This window comes from Pseudopipra pipra, chromosome Z, assembly GCF_036250125.1.
Source record: "Pseudopipra pipra isolate bDixPip1 chromosome Z, bDixPip1.hap1, whole genome shotgun sequence".
Taxonomy (NCBI): domain Eukaryota; kingdom Metazoa; phylum Chordata; class Aves; order Passeriformes; family Pipridae; genus Pseudopipra; species Pseudopipra pipra.
This window is the reverse complement of record NC_087581.1, coordinates 26,908,975-26,924,748: the sequence shown is the minus strand read 5'-3', so window position 1 is coordinate 26,924,748 and position 15,774 is coordinate 26,908,975. Positions and strand designations below refer to the sequence as shown.

General features: G+C 38.5%; 1 protein-coding gene across 36 annotated transcripts in view; it reads left to right on the top strand.

Moving 5' to 3' along the window:
• The window catches only part of PTPRD (protein tyrosine phosphatase receptor type D), a 1,159,674-nt gene that overhangs the window by 939,604 nt on the left and 204,296 nt on the right, over positions 1-15,774 (top strand). The window lies entirely within an intron of this gene.

Below are 15,774 nucleotides of genomic sequence, written 5' to 3'. Positions count from 1 at the left end.
CAGCTTTAAAGAATTTAGAAGAAAATCTGTGAAATGTGTAATTTCAGTAATTTTTTCTTGGTCCTCCCATCCCAAGCAATTTAGGGTAACAAAGAGATTTCTCCTGTTTTTCTCTAAAGGTGAATGTTTATTAAAAAAAATTTATAATTTTATTAGCTATTTTAATCAGTACAGACACTACTGACATTACTCTTGAAGTCAACTAGCAACGCTATGTGCATATATAGCAAATAATAACCCTAAATAATAACCCTAAGTATATATGTATTTTTTTCTTAGAGGTAGTCTGACATGAGCAAACTTTTTCAATATTTAAAGTTCTTATCTCTAATGCCATGATTGTTCCTTATGTTACCTTTTAAAAATTCTTCCCAGTCTAGCCAATGAAAATGGGAAGATTGATAGATTGATATTTTTAAAAGCACCATGGACTTGTTCTTAACTTCCCAAGATAAGGTTTTCCCTTTATTAACTGATAGGAACACTTTTTATGTACAGCTTCCACATTGTTGAAAATGAACATAAAAAGGCATTTTTTTATATTCTGTTAGAAGCTTTGCAAATTAAAGAGAGATGGGGAAAGCAAGGGAGGGAAGCAAAAAACAACATGAAAACTCAGGTGGAAATAGTACTCTTTATCTTCGTAGTTTCTTGAAATGCATTTATAAGACTCTCTGATCATGAAATGGGCATGTATTTTTTGAAAGATACTGTTCTAAACCAAAATTATCATTTTGGGTTTTGTAGAGAAGCAACAGCCGTCATCTCTCTGCCTAGCACCATAGCAGTTGCAAAAGGCAGAGGAGGTGTCTGAGTGTCCAAACTGACTGAATGTGGTCCATTTCTTTTCTAGTCCCATTGATTATTTAATCAATTTCTTGTAAGACATTTGTAGCTTTGCTGCCTATTTTTTGCTCCATAGTAAGAGCAGTTATAGTAGCTCAGTGTTACTTCAGACAACACTAGCATCAGATGCTGTTTTAAAGTGATACACATGGACATGCAAGAACAAAGCATATATACTATTAGTTGTGAAGTTACAATTTAAGTAAATTTCAATTTCATTTAAAACCCAATGATATATAAAAATTGAGCATTGTCTCCAACTATATATATGGCTTTTGCAACTGCTGGAATACATTTGGCCCCAGGAACAGATTTATGGATATAATCTGAAACTGGCAACATATGAGAACTCATGAACATGTTGCGACTGTGATTTATATAAAGGGGTAATATCAGAGAAAGCAAGAAGCATGCAGAGTAACAGGGCATTATAAGGAAAATTTGGCAGTGTTCAAATTTTGAATGGCTATAAGTACAATGGCATGCTGTATTGCTTTCCAAGACACAAGATAGTTCAGTGCTAAGGGCATTAGCCTGGAAGATAATTCTATTATTGCAAAACTCCTATTTTGCAAACTTACTTTCACCTTGTACAGTCTGCAACAGTGGCATTGTGGAAAACACTCCATCTAGTTATGTCTTTATGGGAAAGAGTTCCTCTGTACCTCACGTAGGTGCTGTATATATCATAGATGTGACCAGGAATTAACAGATTTAATCAAATGCAAAACAGAGTAGAGTGAGTTAGATCTGTGGTATGCTTAGGCCTACTCATCCTTTGGGCATGTATGTGACTGGATTGCAAAAGATGCACATATAACTTTCATACGTTCTTTGAATCTTTCTGCAATGGTTCTATCACAGACCCAGCTTAGCATTTTGGCCTCTTGCAACATGGCATCTAGAGAAGGAAGTCAGTTTACTCACAGTTCAACACAAAGTATTGCAGCCCTTAATATGGAAGGTCAGTGGAAGGTCCTGGTAATTCCAGGAGCAGAAGTGTCTGTCTATATTCATTTTGTGTGATTATTTCACAAAATCCAGCTTAACTGCCTCAAATAATTTCTTCAGCACAGAACAGCAACATTTTTGCAGATGTGTCCATATCTTTACAGCCAATCTTGGCAGGTTTTCTATCTGTGGCATTGTTGAGTACACTACAGATACTACTGTGTTTTTTTAGGTTCCTACACTATGACCAATTTTTAGTAATTGAGTCTCAAAGAACTATTAATATAAATAAATTTTTTGGCTTCTAGGTGTTAAAAGTTCACAGTGTGAGGAGGAAAAAGAACAGGAAAGGCATCTACAACATGATAACATTTCAAGGCCTTACCAGAGACAAAATGTTGGACCCTTTTTTCTGTTACTAGAGTAAATCAAGAAACCTTCCAGGCTAAAGTTTCACTTGTTAGGATGAATATTGTGAGAGTCTAGACCAAGAATGAATGTCTAACTGGAAACTGCTTTTGATTTTCTGTATATAAAGGACTGGCTCCTTTCCAGGACAGATTTCACCCATAAGAAAATGTTGAATTTGAAGGAAAACAAGGCTTGAAAGGAGAAGTCTGGAAGTCGCCTTCCAGACAAGAGGAATCCATGCTATTTATTTTGGAGATCTTTGTTTTGAATGTTTTTGCTGAGAACCATATGAGTGAAACAGTGCTTTGATTCCTTTATTAATAATCTTTAGTCTTCAATATACATGCCTTTGTGGCCAAGAAGGCCAGTGGTATCCTGAGATGCATTAGAAAGAGCATTGCCAGGAGGTTGAGGGGGATGACCCTGCCCCTCTATTCAGCACTGGTGAGGCCACTTCTGAAGTGCTGTGACACAGAACTGGACACAGCCTCAGTACAAGGGGGATATAGAGCTCTTGAAGCAAGTCCAGCGAAGGACTACAAAGATGATTAGGGGACTGAGGCATCTTTTTTAGGAGGAAGAGACTGAGGGAGGTGGGCATGTTCAACCTGGAGAGGGGGTGACTATGAGGGGTACTTGTCAATGTCTGTAAGTATCTGAAGGGAGGTTGCCAAGAGGATGGAGCGAAGTTCTTCTTGGTGGTGCCGAGCAATACAACAAGAGGCAACGAGCAGGCACTCGGGCACAGGAAGTTCTACCTGAATATAAGGAAGAACTTTTTTACTGTGTGGGTGACTGAGCGGTGGAACAGGTTGCCCAGAAAGGTTGTGAAGTCTCCCTCACTGGAGATACTCAAGAACAGTCTGGACACAATCCTGTGCAATGTGCCCTAGGATGGCCTTCCTTGGGCAGAGAGGTTGGATCAGATAACCCACTGGTGGACCCTTCCAACCTGACCCATTCTGTGCTCTGTGAAAAGGCAATAAAAACCAATGAAGTGTAGGATCTTCCCATGCTCTGTGGATATCAGAAATGGAATAGCTTTCCCTTTGTTGTCCACTCGTTTCATGGTAAAGGCACCTGACTGTTTTTAGATCTTGCAAGTGGTGGCTATAGAACTATTTGCAAACTGAGTGCCCTGTTTTAGTCTATAATAGGCAGTTACAGAATGGCATGCAATTTCTTGGAGTGGCTTGCAAAGTAGTATGGAATTAAAAATATTTATCTGTAATGTTAAAAACTAGTTTGAAATACGGAACCACTATGTATCTTTCCTGGTTATAGAACAGGGATTCTGTTGTCATATACAAGTCTGTAAATTGTTCAGGAAGGCAGAAATGAGGTGCTTCCTTCTAATAGAGAAATCAGCAACAATTCCATTCAGTTAATTTTAAGGAATCCCACTTTTCGGTTTTAAAAAGATTTTTTTTATTATTCCTTCAGCACAGAAGAGTAAAGATATTAAGCAAGGATATAGAGCAGAAGACTGAAGCATATTTTAGTGTTGCTCCTGTTTGCTTTGTTTTCCTTGCTGTATGGGAAGTAGAAAGAGAGACTACAGCAGGGCACTTGAATAGAAGGCAGTTTGTTTTTCTCGACCCACAATTTTCTGTTATTGTCGTTGATCATACTGTACATTTAAAAATATTGACATATAGCATTTATTATTTACCACAGGCATTATGTAAGCATGAAAGAAGTAAAGTAAAATTTCTGTAAGAAGTGCCTAGGTTAGTTACTCCTTTTTCTGTTTTTAGAAACTGATTGATTCAATGTCAAACAGTCATTGCTGCATAAAATGAAATGAGAAACCAAAATATTTACTGAACAGTGTATCCTTGTTCATTGATACATACAGATACTGAGATAATTGTGAGAGATTATTTTTATTAGACTCTCAGAAATGCAGAACATTTGCACACTGTTAAACAAAACAAAACAAAAGCAAAAGCAAAAACAAAAACAAAAAAACCCTCAGAACAACTCAAAACCAGAGATGATAAATCCAAGGTGCTACAGTTTTTGTTTCTGCTGCTAGCAATACATTCAATGAGAAAAGAAGCTCGTTTCTGTATTTTCAGTGCACCCAGTAGTACAGAAATGAGAATGAACTATTTTGAAGTAATCTGTCATCTGGGACAGCTATCTTTGAGGGCATAGAAATTAGACAAATGGAGTGGCATGGCTATAATGTTGGGAAATGTGCTGTGGGATGTCTCTCATTTCTAGACAAATGGGAGCTGCACAGTAGGAGAAATTTGCCACGTTCCAGCTGGAGCTGTATAAACGATGTACACCAGTGTTTATCTGAAACCACTATATAGTCACAGTGATTATTGCCAGGGGGCTGCTAGTAGGACAGGCTTTTGAAAGCGGAATGAAGAGAAATAACAAAACCAAGAAAATACCTGTTCATGAGTTTAATACACTGGAGAGACATTTATCTCACACATATATTGCATGATAATGCTTTTTAAGAGCCAAAAGAGTATCATTCCCCAAAACTTCCTGAACGTTCAGTGATCATGCTATATGTAGCACCTTGTGACCAGAATTAGCATGTTTATTACAGTCCTATTTTTATTAAGCCTCTTTTTGAAGAGGAATACTGTCATTCCTGCTGTGAAAATGGTACTTTGCAGTTCATGTTGTAAAGCCTCTCCTGGGTAGCTGTGCAAGGAGGATTAAGGAGGGAAACACAGCTGCTTGACAGTCACATAAAAGGATTTTGTGAAATAGTGAAACAAAAGGAGAGGTAGCCAATACAACTCAAGCTCAAAAAAAAACCCTTACAGGCAGTTGTAGAATGGCATGCAGATTTCTTGGAATGGCTTACGAAGTAGTACGGAATTAGAAATATTTATCTGTAACATTATAAACTATTTTGAAATATTTTCTTTGGGTATGTAAATGTTATTTTGGGCAAATAAAACATTAACCTTCCATGCGGCATAGGTTGAAATACTTCATGAATTACTGATCTTTATAAAGATGATGTGGCAATATTTAACCAGCAGCCAGAAGAGGATACAAAAGAATAATGAAATACATTGCTCATATTCCATGGCTAACTTCGAAGTTAGCTGTGTGTTTTAAGTTCTTTTTTAGTGCAGGTGTATTCATAGTTTAGAAAATGCTGCACTCTATAAATTTCATAATAATCAGTAACAGGGTCTGTTACTGTAAACACATAATTCAGGGTATTTAGTTCAGCTTTTAGGTTATTCACTTGAGCATATTGATTTGACAATTATCTATTGTTGACTTTTGTGTAGTTCTTTAAAACCCTGTAATAATTTAAAATAAATAAAAATGACTGAATAACTGCTGTAAGTATTATAAGACATTTCTGGCAAGTACCCCAGCTGTTGTTTTTTATGGTTAATACTTCTTTAATATTTCTGCTTATGGCCCTGGTGCAAAGTTTATAAAATACATTTTTCTCAATCACTAAATGTTTTGGTTCCTTTTTTTTTCTTAGTTTGAAATGAACAAGTTTTCCCTTCTCTTGCACACCATTGTGTTATAAAGAACCTACTACAGTCATGAATTTAAAGCTATTCATTAGAAACCTGCTTCCAAAAAGTAGAGCAGTCACTTTAGAAAATGAATGAAACAGCAATCCCTGATTTCTTGATTGTCAGTGTAAATTCCGTTAGTCAAAAATTTCAGAGATTAATTACTTTGGAAAATCCAGAGTAGGCTGCACAATTTATAAGACCTTTAAAGATGTCTTAAGACATCAAATTTTTTTGAGAAATCTGTCCTAACTTTATTCCCTGCAATTTTTTTACTCATGAAATTTAATTCAACCCTTTGTCATCCCACATATTTCTTTTAACATGATTGATTATTCTGTTGTCATCATCATGGCTGGGCTTCGCGAACGAAGATTTAGGAAGGCTCTATCCACATTTGTTACAAGCACGCTGGTGGCTAATAAGGCCAATACGAGATAGACATATCCGATTGCAAAAGGCACAGCAGAAAGACTCCTTAGATGGTGTATTCTGCAATACACGGTTCTTTCTGCATTGTGTTTTCTCCTTAAGAGTGATCCTGCGTGTGTTCTCGAAGGAGACAGCTGCGTTATAGATGGTGTGTCTCCAGGCCTCCCGATTTGAGGCCAGAGTAGACCAGTTATGGTGATCAATATGGCCAAGGCTGAGATGTTGTTTCGGGGAGTCCTTGTATCTTTTCTTCGGGGCTCCTCTCTTGTGGCAGCCGGTGGCAAGTTCACCATAAAGCAGGATCTTAGGGAGGCGGTGGTCCTTCATCCTGGAGACATGACCTGCCCAACGCAGCTGTGTTCTCAGTAACATGGCCTCAATACTTGTGACTGCTGCTTGCTCTAGAACAGATGTGTTAGTCACATAATCTGACCAGTGGATGTTTAGGATCGTACGGAGGGAGCGTTGATGGAAATGTTCTAGGAGACGCAGGTGGTGGCGGTAGATGACCCATTATTCGGAACCATATAAAAGAGTAGACAGCACAATGGCTCTGTAAACACTGATCTTGGTGCTTTTCTTCAGGTGTTTATTATACCATACTCTTTTATGGAGTTTTCCAAAAGCACTATATGCCTTTGCTAACCTGTTGTCTATCTCTTCGTCAATCTTACCATCCGAGGAGATGAGGCTACCTAGGTAATTAAACTGCTGGACTGATTTGAGCTCTGATTTGCCGATGGTGATATGGGAATGATGGAAGACTTCCTGAGGTGCTGGTTGATGGAGAACTTCTGTCTTCTTTAAGCTGACTTCCAGCCCAAAGAGCTCAGCAGCATCTGCAAAGCAGGATGTTAAACGCTGCAGGGCTGCTTCTGTGTGGGCAACAAGGGCAGCATCATCAGCATAAAGCAGCTCCTGGACAAGATGGTTTAAGGTCTTGGTGTGGGCCTTCAGTCGCCTTAGGTTGAAAAGGCTTCCATCAGTACGGTATCAAATGTAGATACCGTCCTGATCCTCGAGGTCTGCCATGGCCCTTTGGAGCATCATGCTGAAAAAGATTGTGAATAGAGTTGGTGCAAGAACGCAGCCTTGTTTCACACCATTGGTAATTAGAAAGGGCTCAGAAAGTGCATCGTCATATCTGACTTGGCCGTGCTGATCCTCATGGAGTGAGATGATCATTTTAAGGAACTTGGGGGGACAACCTAAACGTTCCAAAATCTGCCACAGACTTTTTCTGCTCACAGTATTGAAAGCCTTGATGAGATCAACAAAGGTTATATAGAGACCTTTATTCTGTTCCTTACACTTCTCTTGCAGTTGTCTGAGAACAAATACCATGTCTGTGGTACTCCTGCTGGCTCTGAAACCACATTGGCTTTCAGGTAGAATTCCTTCTGCTATAGTGGGTATTAATCTGTTCAAAAGTATTCTTGCCAGGATTTTGCCAGCAATGGAGAGCAGAGTAATACCACGGTAATTTGAACAATCTGATTTAACTCCTTTCTTCTTATACAAATTTGATTATTCTATTGTATTTGCTCAATGAACATACATGGAGAAAGTTTTCCTGCTGCCAGCTAGTAATAACACCTATCATGTTTTTGTAACAGTTTATTTTTCTCCCTTCTAGTTCTCAATGATTTTCACATCACTGAGTTTTGTCCAGCCAAATTTCTGGTTTACATAAAATGCTATAAAACTATCCAGTTCAATTTCATTTACTTGTGCATGGGGTCAGTTTTATTTTTTGAAATATTGGCAGCAGTTGAAAATTATTTGTGCCGCACATTTATAGGACAGTACAGATAGTCCTAAGGGATAAACACTGGCTTAAAATCAGTAAGCCGGCTAGACTATATCATATTTGTACTTATTATATATATCTGTGAAACAGAGTAAACTTATGAATGCCAGCTAGTTCATAGATAGATGTCTGACGGTTGTGACCTAAGAAGAGGAATTGAAATAATGCTGGACAAAAGCAGAGCAGCTCTGTTTAGCTTGGAAGAATTCTTTACTGACAGTTTTGGCTAAGAATGTACACCTGTTAAATACTTTCAAACAACAGTTAAGTGACTAATTTTAGCATGGCCTCTATTTGGGTGTTCCCATTTACTATCTAATATATCTAACTGCATATAAAGTTATAGGCATTTTCTTAACAAGAGTGAATATATGCTATCCACTTGGGAAATGTGAACTGAGCCACACTGAGCAGATCAGTTTTAAAACACATTTGTTTTATACTTTTTTCCCACTCGTTGATGCCTGTGATGATTCAATCCTTTTCCCAAACCATCATCCCCAGATCATCAGAAATCTGTCAGAAGCAGGTGATAATGAAAAAGGTAATAGTAGGGCGATGAGGAATACTTCTCCTGCCAGTCTGTCCTTGCAGAATGACTATCAGGGGATATAAGCACAGAACTAAAACATGAAATTTCCTAATGCTGAAGCAGCATGATCTGCTATATAAAATAAGCAACCATTTTGATATAGTTCTTCAAAGGCCCAGAGAGAAGCAGCATATAGATGTGATATTACAAATTATGAGAAATGGTAGAGCATTAACTATGTGTAAAACTGCAAAATGTTCTGAATAAGGATGGTGGGGGGATTATACTTTTGTGCTGTCATTTTGATATTTTGCAGTGCTATCTGTATATACATATAAAAACTGACTACTTCCAGTTTCTGCCTGGATGTAATATAGTTCAATTTAAATAAAACTGTCATTCAGAGTTGCATTGTGAGGGTTTTTTTATTGATTTGTAAAATGGCAGGCCATTTGTCTATTTTAATTGATTAAAAAATAAAGTGCAAAATATTTCTACTTACACCAAGAATTTTTAGAAGGCAATCACTTTTCCTGGGTTTAGTTGTTATTCATGAATGTAAGGCCCTTGGCCTTGTATAGAGTCCTGTTGGTTCAGTATCAAGTTTTAAGATTGTGTAAGTTTTCAGTGTTAAATGGCTTAAACCCACTGTCTCAAATGAAACCAATGAAATAGTGAAAATGAAAGCCACTGCAGTTAATCACATGCTGTATTTCCTGTTTTATTATAACCTGTGGGCCTTAATTTGGGATGCATTTTATATATCTGTATGTCCACTCACTTAACAAATTCTTATGATATTAAATAGCAATGCAGTTGTCAGCATTGCAAAATATAAAAATAAAATTGACAGCAGAATTCTGGGGATTTTTTTCGTGTTGTTATTTCATATTGATTAAAAAAAATAATACAATTCTAGACATTTTCTCTTCGAGGAGATGATATCTTGATGAGTTGCTCAACCCCTGACACTGTCAGCATATCTGTAAGGAACCCAGTGGTATTAGCAGTTTGATAGTTTCAATTTAATTGTTATCACAGCAGATCCTCACATGAGGTGATCTAATATAGCATAATAAATCCAAGGCATTTACTAGAAAATACATATATTCATATAGTACGTCTGTCTTCAGCTTTCCAGGTTAACAATTTCTGTGAATGCTCATGTCTTATCAGCTGTACCTTTAGGATGACACAAATGTTTGCAGAAGTGTTAGACACTAGTGTACTGAGGTGACAGTAAAATTAAATCCATTTTAATGTAATTAGCACTAATCTTCAAATACAGAAAAAGCCTAGTAAGAATACTTTTTCATATATATCTGAAAAAGTAATACAGAAATAGAGAAGGCGTATGTAGTACTTCAATTTGCTTAGGTCATAAAATAGTATTTATTACTTTGATTTTTAAGTTTTCAAAGATATGACATAGGAAGCAAAGTAAGTTTACAAAAGTATTCAAAATATTTTTGACAAACATATGAACATTAAAAGGAAGAAGAAGTTCAATGGATCTTTTCAAAGAAAAATATGGTTTTTATTAGAACGAGTAATAAGCCAATTCTGAAGCAGTGACTTTCAACTGATGCCACAAAGCAAAGGATGTTTCATTGCATTAGTGTGGTGGAAGGTTGAAAGAATTGTGATTTGAGTGGCTCTATGGGAGAGAGAAACTTATGAATCCTGTAAGGCTTAGACAGGATATAAAATTCTGTTATGTATAAATTCAGCAAGCATTTTCAGTGCTTGCTGTAAACTGATGTGAAGTTCTACAGCTGAATTACTACTGTTCTATTTATCTTCATAGCAAGATGCATTAAGGAGCATCTTGCTACTAGTTTAGTAGCAAATGACATTTCTTTGTCTTCAGTTAAAAATGTGTAAATCATGCAGAATTGTGATTGAAGTCCAACATGATTTAAATTATTCTATTAAAGTTATTTACTGTAAAATTATTACAAAGAATCTACGATGATGTAAGTTGTTACATAGTAATAGTAGCATATTAGGATTTTTGTTTATATTGAATGTATCTTGTGACCTACATTGTCAGTGCATGCTTAATATGACAACAACAAAACAGAATAATGAGGTAATTCTTCAAGTGGAAACACTTCAATAAGCTTTTCAGTCAAATACAGTCAAATACAGCACTGATTAAAGCCAGATGTTCCATTAGGACTATCAGTGTACCTGATCTTGGCTTATGACACTCTGGTCCTTTATAAAATTAATGTATTTCAGAGCATATTAACTGAAAATGTGAATTATTGTTATTATCTGAATTATTTTTATTGTCATTACTGCATCACCACTCTCCATTTTCTACCAAAGGTCTTGGGAATCTGAGGAAGTCCCCCATGATTGAAAACTAGCCACTGTTATTTTAATTTACATGAAGGGTGTGAGGGAAGACCCAGGAAACTACAGATTTGATAGTTCTAACCTCAGTTCCTGGAGAAGATTATACTGGGTACTTCTGAAGGGCATTTTAAGAAAATGCAGTCAGCACTGGTTCACAAAGAGAAAGCCCTCTTTAACTAATTTAATATCCATCTATGATAAGGTCACCATCCTAGTGGATGAAATGAAGGCAGTGGGTAGGTTTTTTCTGGATTTTAGTACGACTTTTGGTACTATGCCTCACAGCATCCTTCTGGAAAAATTGTTCAGTTGTGGGATGAGTGGCTTCACAGTGCCTTGGGTGAAGAACTGGCAGAAGGGCAGAGCTTCAGAGGGGTGTAGTGAATAGGGCTACATCTGGCTGGTGAGGGGTCACCAATGGTGTTCCTCAGGATTCAGTTCCAGGGTCAGTTCTGTTCAATATATTTATCAATGATCTGTATACAGGATTTTGTATCAGGAAGTTTACTGATGATCCAAAACTGGGAGGTGCGGTTGACCCTTTTAGAGGGACCTTGCAGAGCGACCTAGATGGACTGGAGCATTGGAGAAGGATTAATAAGATGAGATTTAAGTCCGAATGCCAAATTCTGCACCTGTGGCACAAGGCTAAACTGGGAGAGGAGTGACTAGAGATCAGCCTTTCAGAAAGGGATCTTTGGGGCTGTTGGTTGGGATTAGGCTCAATGCGAGTCAGCTCTGGCCACACAGGAGAGCAAACTGCATCCTGGGGTGCATCAGACACAGCATCATCAGGCAGTCCAAAGGGGTGATTGTCCTGCTGTATGTAGCAGTGGTGTGGCCTCATCTTGAGTGTTGGATGCAGTGCTGGGCCCCACAATTTAAAAAGGATGTGAAGTCTTTGAATGCATCCAAAGCAGGACACAAAGCTGGGGAAAGAACTTGATGTCATCTGAGGAGTGCCTAAGGATGCTGGGCTTGTCTAGTTTAGCAAAAAGGAGGCTAAGAGACCTTACTGCTCTCTGCAGCTTCCCAAGGTAAGGAAGCACAGAAGGAGGTGCTGATATTTCTCTGGTATCTAAATGATAGGACACGTGGGAATGGTTAGAAGTGGCATCAAGGAAGGTTCAGACTGAGCCTGACCCTGAGGAAGTATTTCTTTACTGAGGCAGTGGTCAAACCCTGAACAGGCTTCTAGGCATGTGGTTGATGACCCAAGCCTGTCAATGTTTAAGAGCCATTTGGATAATGCTGTTAATGGTTGCTGTAATTTTCTGACAGCCCTAAAGTGGTTGGGCAGTTGGATCATTGCAGCTCACTTTCAAATAAAATACTCCATTCTATTCTATTCTAAATTATAATACTTCTATATTATGTATTATAAAATATATAATTACAATGAATATTCTATATTTGACATTAATTTTAAAATATTAATTAAGGGAGAATGCTAAACATGTTAGCTTCACAAATCCCTCATTTTCAATCAGTGCAAGATCTTTTTCTGAACGTGAAATTGTCTTGTTCTTTCTGTGCTCATTCATATTCCCAACCTTTCAAAAAGAAATTTGTCTTGGAACAGTAAAGCCATATTTTCATCCTGTCTAACTTGGCTAAGAGCTGTTCTTCATTACAGTGAATATCCTTGTAAAGAAATCCATTTTGTATGATCACTGCTATGAATGGCACTTACAAAGTACATTTTTTTATTTAATAATTTGAAATTCAGTGCATATAGCTTAGTACCAAGCTCAAAAGCTCATCTTAGCTCCCATATATTCCATTGTTTCAGTTGTTGCACTGCCATGTTTTCACTAGGCCTGTAATTTATTTTCATAAAATATATCATCTTGTCTTAAATGGCATTATCAGCCTCGCTCCTAAGATAAACAAATCTGTATAGACAACCTCTATCTTAATGTTCACACAGAGATTTATTTGGGTTTTGGCTGTATAGATAAGCAAGTAGGCTATCTGCGGAACCCTCTTCATTATACCTGCAGCAAAATGACTTTCAAGGAAAGAGAATTGAGACGCTGAAAAGTTGCCAGGTTTTTTTTGGTGTGTGTGTGTGTTTTTGTATTTTTTGTTTGTTTTGGTGTTTTGTTTTGTTTTGTTTATTTTTTTATTATTTGTTTTGTTTGGTTTTTTTCTTTCAAGAAGCTGCTGTCTTTTGGAACTTGATTTATGGCAAGAAGATGAAGCCAAGTGCAGAAAAACCATTAGTAAGCCCAAAAGCAATCATTTTTTGTTGTGTGTTTCATATAGCAGACAGAGGATTGAATTGAGAACATGTTGACTTCAGTGAGAAAAAGGTCTTCTTAGCTGGACTTCAGATCAGTCAAATCTTCTAGTTTTTTCATTAGTTGCAAAATGTCAAAACCACAAAATGCAAGCAGAAAAACCTCTCATTTTATTCACATTTTTCAAAACTGAAAACCTAAATTTAGGCTTACTGATAGCTCCTGTGTTGAGTACTGAGCACTTCCGGTTTCTAAGGATGCTTAGATACCTCAAAAATCTGGTGGGTTTTTTTTTTTTTTGTTTTCAAGTCCTGAAACAGAAGGCTATGGATCTTAATAGGAGATATTCAGGGAAAGGGGAGTGGTGTTTGTTGTTTAGTGAGTTGCCTAAACTTAAGTGACAGTATAAGTAGGTATTCTAAATGGCGGCCTCACGTTCTGAATGTACCGTTTGGTCTCAGCAAGATACTCAGCAACACAGCCTTTTGGAGTTCAAGAATCTTTGTAATTTTGGCTGATAACTCATGAGACACAATTTTGAAAAATAGATTAATTTATAAAATAAATGTTATGTACATTTGAAAGTTCTGCCCTTCTGAAAAGATAGGAAGGTATGCATGTGGTGTGTATTACAGTTTCTTTCTAATGAGCAATTCACATAAACAGAGGGATATTTCCGACATTTATTATGAGTGTCATTTCTTCATAGAATCATAGAGTCAGCTGAGTTGGAAGGGACCCATCAAGACCATCAAGCCCAACTCCTGGCCCTGCACAGGACACCCCAAGAGTCACACCATGTGCCTGAGAGCGTTGTCATAATGTTTCTTGAACTCTGTCAGACTGTGTGCTGTGACCACTTACCTGGGGAGCCTTTTCCAGTGCCCAGCCACCCTCTGGGTGAAAATGCTTTTCCTAATATCTAACCTTAACCTCCCCTGACTCAGCTTCATGTTGTCTCCTCATTTCCTGTCATTGGTCACGAGAGTGAAGAGATCGGTACCTGTCTCTCTACTTTCCCTTGTGAGGATGTTGAAGACCACGATGAGGTCTCCCCTCAGTCTCCTCTTCTTCAGGCTGAACAGACCAAGTGACCTCAGCTGTTCCTCATAAGACTTCCCCTCAAGGCCCTTCACTATCTTCTTTGCCCTCATTTGGACCCTCTCTAGGAGCTTAATGTCTTTCTTATGTTGTGGTGCCCCAAACTACACACAATATTCAAGGTGAGGCCGCCCCAGTGCAGAGCAGAGCGGGGCAATCCCCTTCCTTGACCAGCTGGCCGTGCTTTGCCTGATGCCCCCCAGGACACGGTTGGCCCTCCTGGCTCCAGGGCACTGCTGACTCAGATTCAACTTGCCATCGACCTCCAGGTTCCTTTCCGCAGAGCTGTTCTCCAACCTCTCATTCCCCAGTCTGTACACACAACCAGCATTGCCCCATCCCAGGTGCAGAATCCAGCAAAGAAAGGGTAAAATACTTCTGCCTTATCTCAGTCCCTGTTTCTGAGATGACCATCCTCATCCTGTAATGGGCCGATGTTACTTCTGCGCTGCCTTTTGCTATTAACATAACTGAAAAAAGTCTTTTTATTGTCCACCTCAGTTCTGGCCAGCTTCAATTCCAGTTGAGCTTTGGCTGCATGAATTTTCTCCCTACAGTGGCAAGCTGCATCTCTGTGTTCTTGCCATGTCAGCTGACCCTGCTTCCACTGGACTTTTTGCCTTATTTCCAAGAGAACGTAACATCCCTGTTCAGCCAAGCCAACCTTCTGCCTCACTTGCTTGACTTCCAACATTTTGGAATTGCCTCTTCCTGTGCCCTTAGGAGGTGATGTTTAAGAAGTGACCAGCACTGATGAACCCAGCACCTGCAAAAAACATTTTCCTAGGTGACTTTATTCACCACTTCACTGAGCAGCCTGCAGTCTGCTCTCCTCATGTTGAGGGTTTACTGGCACTTTTCCTTCTGTCAGCAGAGATTTTAAACTTGACCGCCTCATGGTCGCTGTGGCCAAGACAGCCACCAGTCTCCACATCACTCACGAGATTCGCTCTTGTTGACAAGTAGAAAATCAAGGAAAGCATCTTTGCAAGTCAGCTCCCTTAGGACCTGTTCCATGAAGTTGTCATCCAGGTGTTTTAAGGATCTTCTGGCCCAGGTTGTACTAGCTGTGTAATGCTCCCAGTTGATTTCTGGCAAGCTGAAGTCCCCCATAAGGACAAGGGCAGTTGACTTGAAATTGTCCCTTAGTTCCTCAAAGAATAATTTGTTGGTGTCATTGTCCTGACTGTAGTAGACTGTGATGATGACATCCACATTATTTGTTTGCCCCTTGATTCTCACCCAGAGGCTCTCAACTGTGCCATTGCCACCTGTGAGCTCCATACATCCTAACTCTTCCATTACATAGAGTGCAACCTCTAAACCTCTTCTGTCCAGTTTCTCTCTCCTGGAGAGCTTGTAACCATCTAATATGGCACTGGAATCCCCGGGCTCATTTCACCAGCTTTCTCTTATGTCAATGATGTCAAATCTCTGGGACTGGGCCCAAGCTTCGAACTCTTCTTCTTCACTCCTCATACTGCATATATTAATGTAGAAACATTTCAGGCGTGGTTCATTGTAGCCAACACCTCATGAAACAGATTGAGGGATCCCATTACTGCT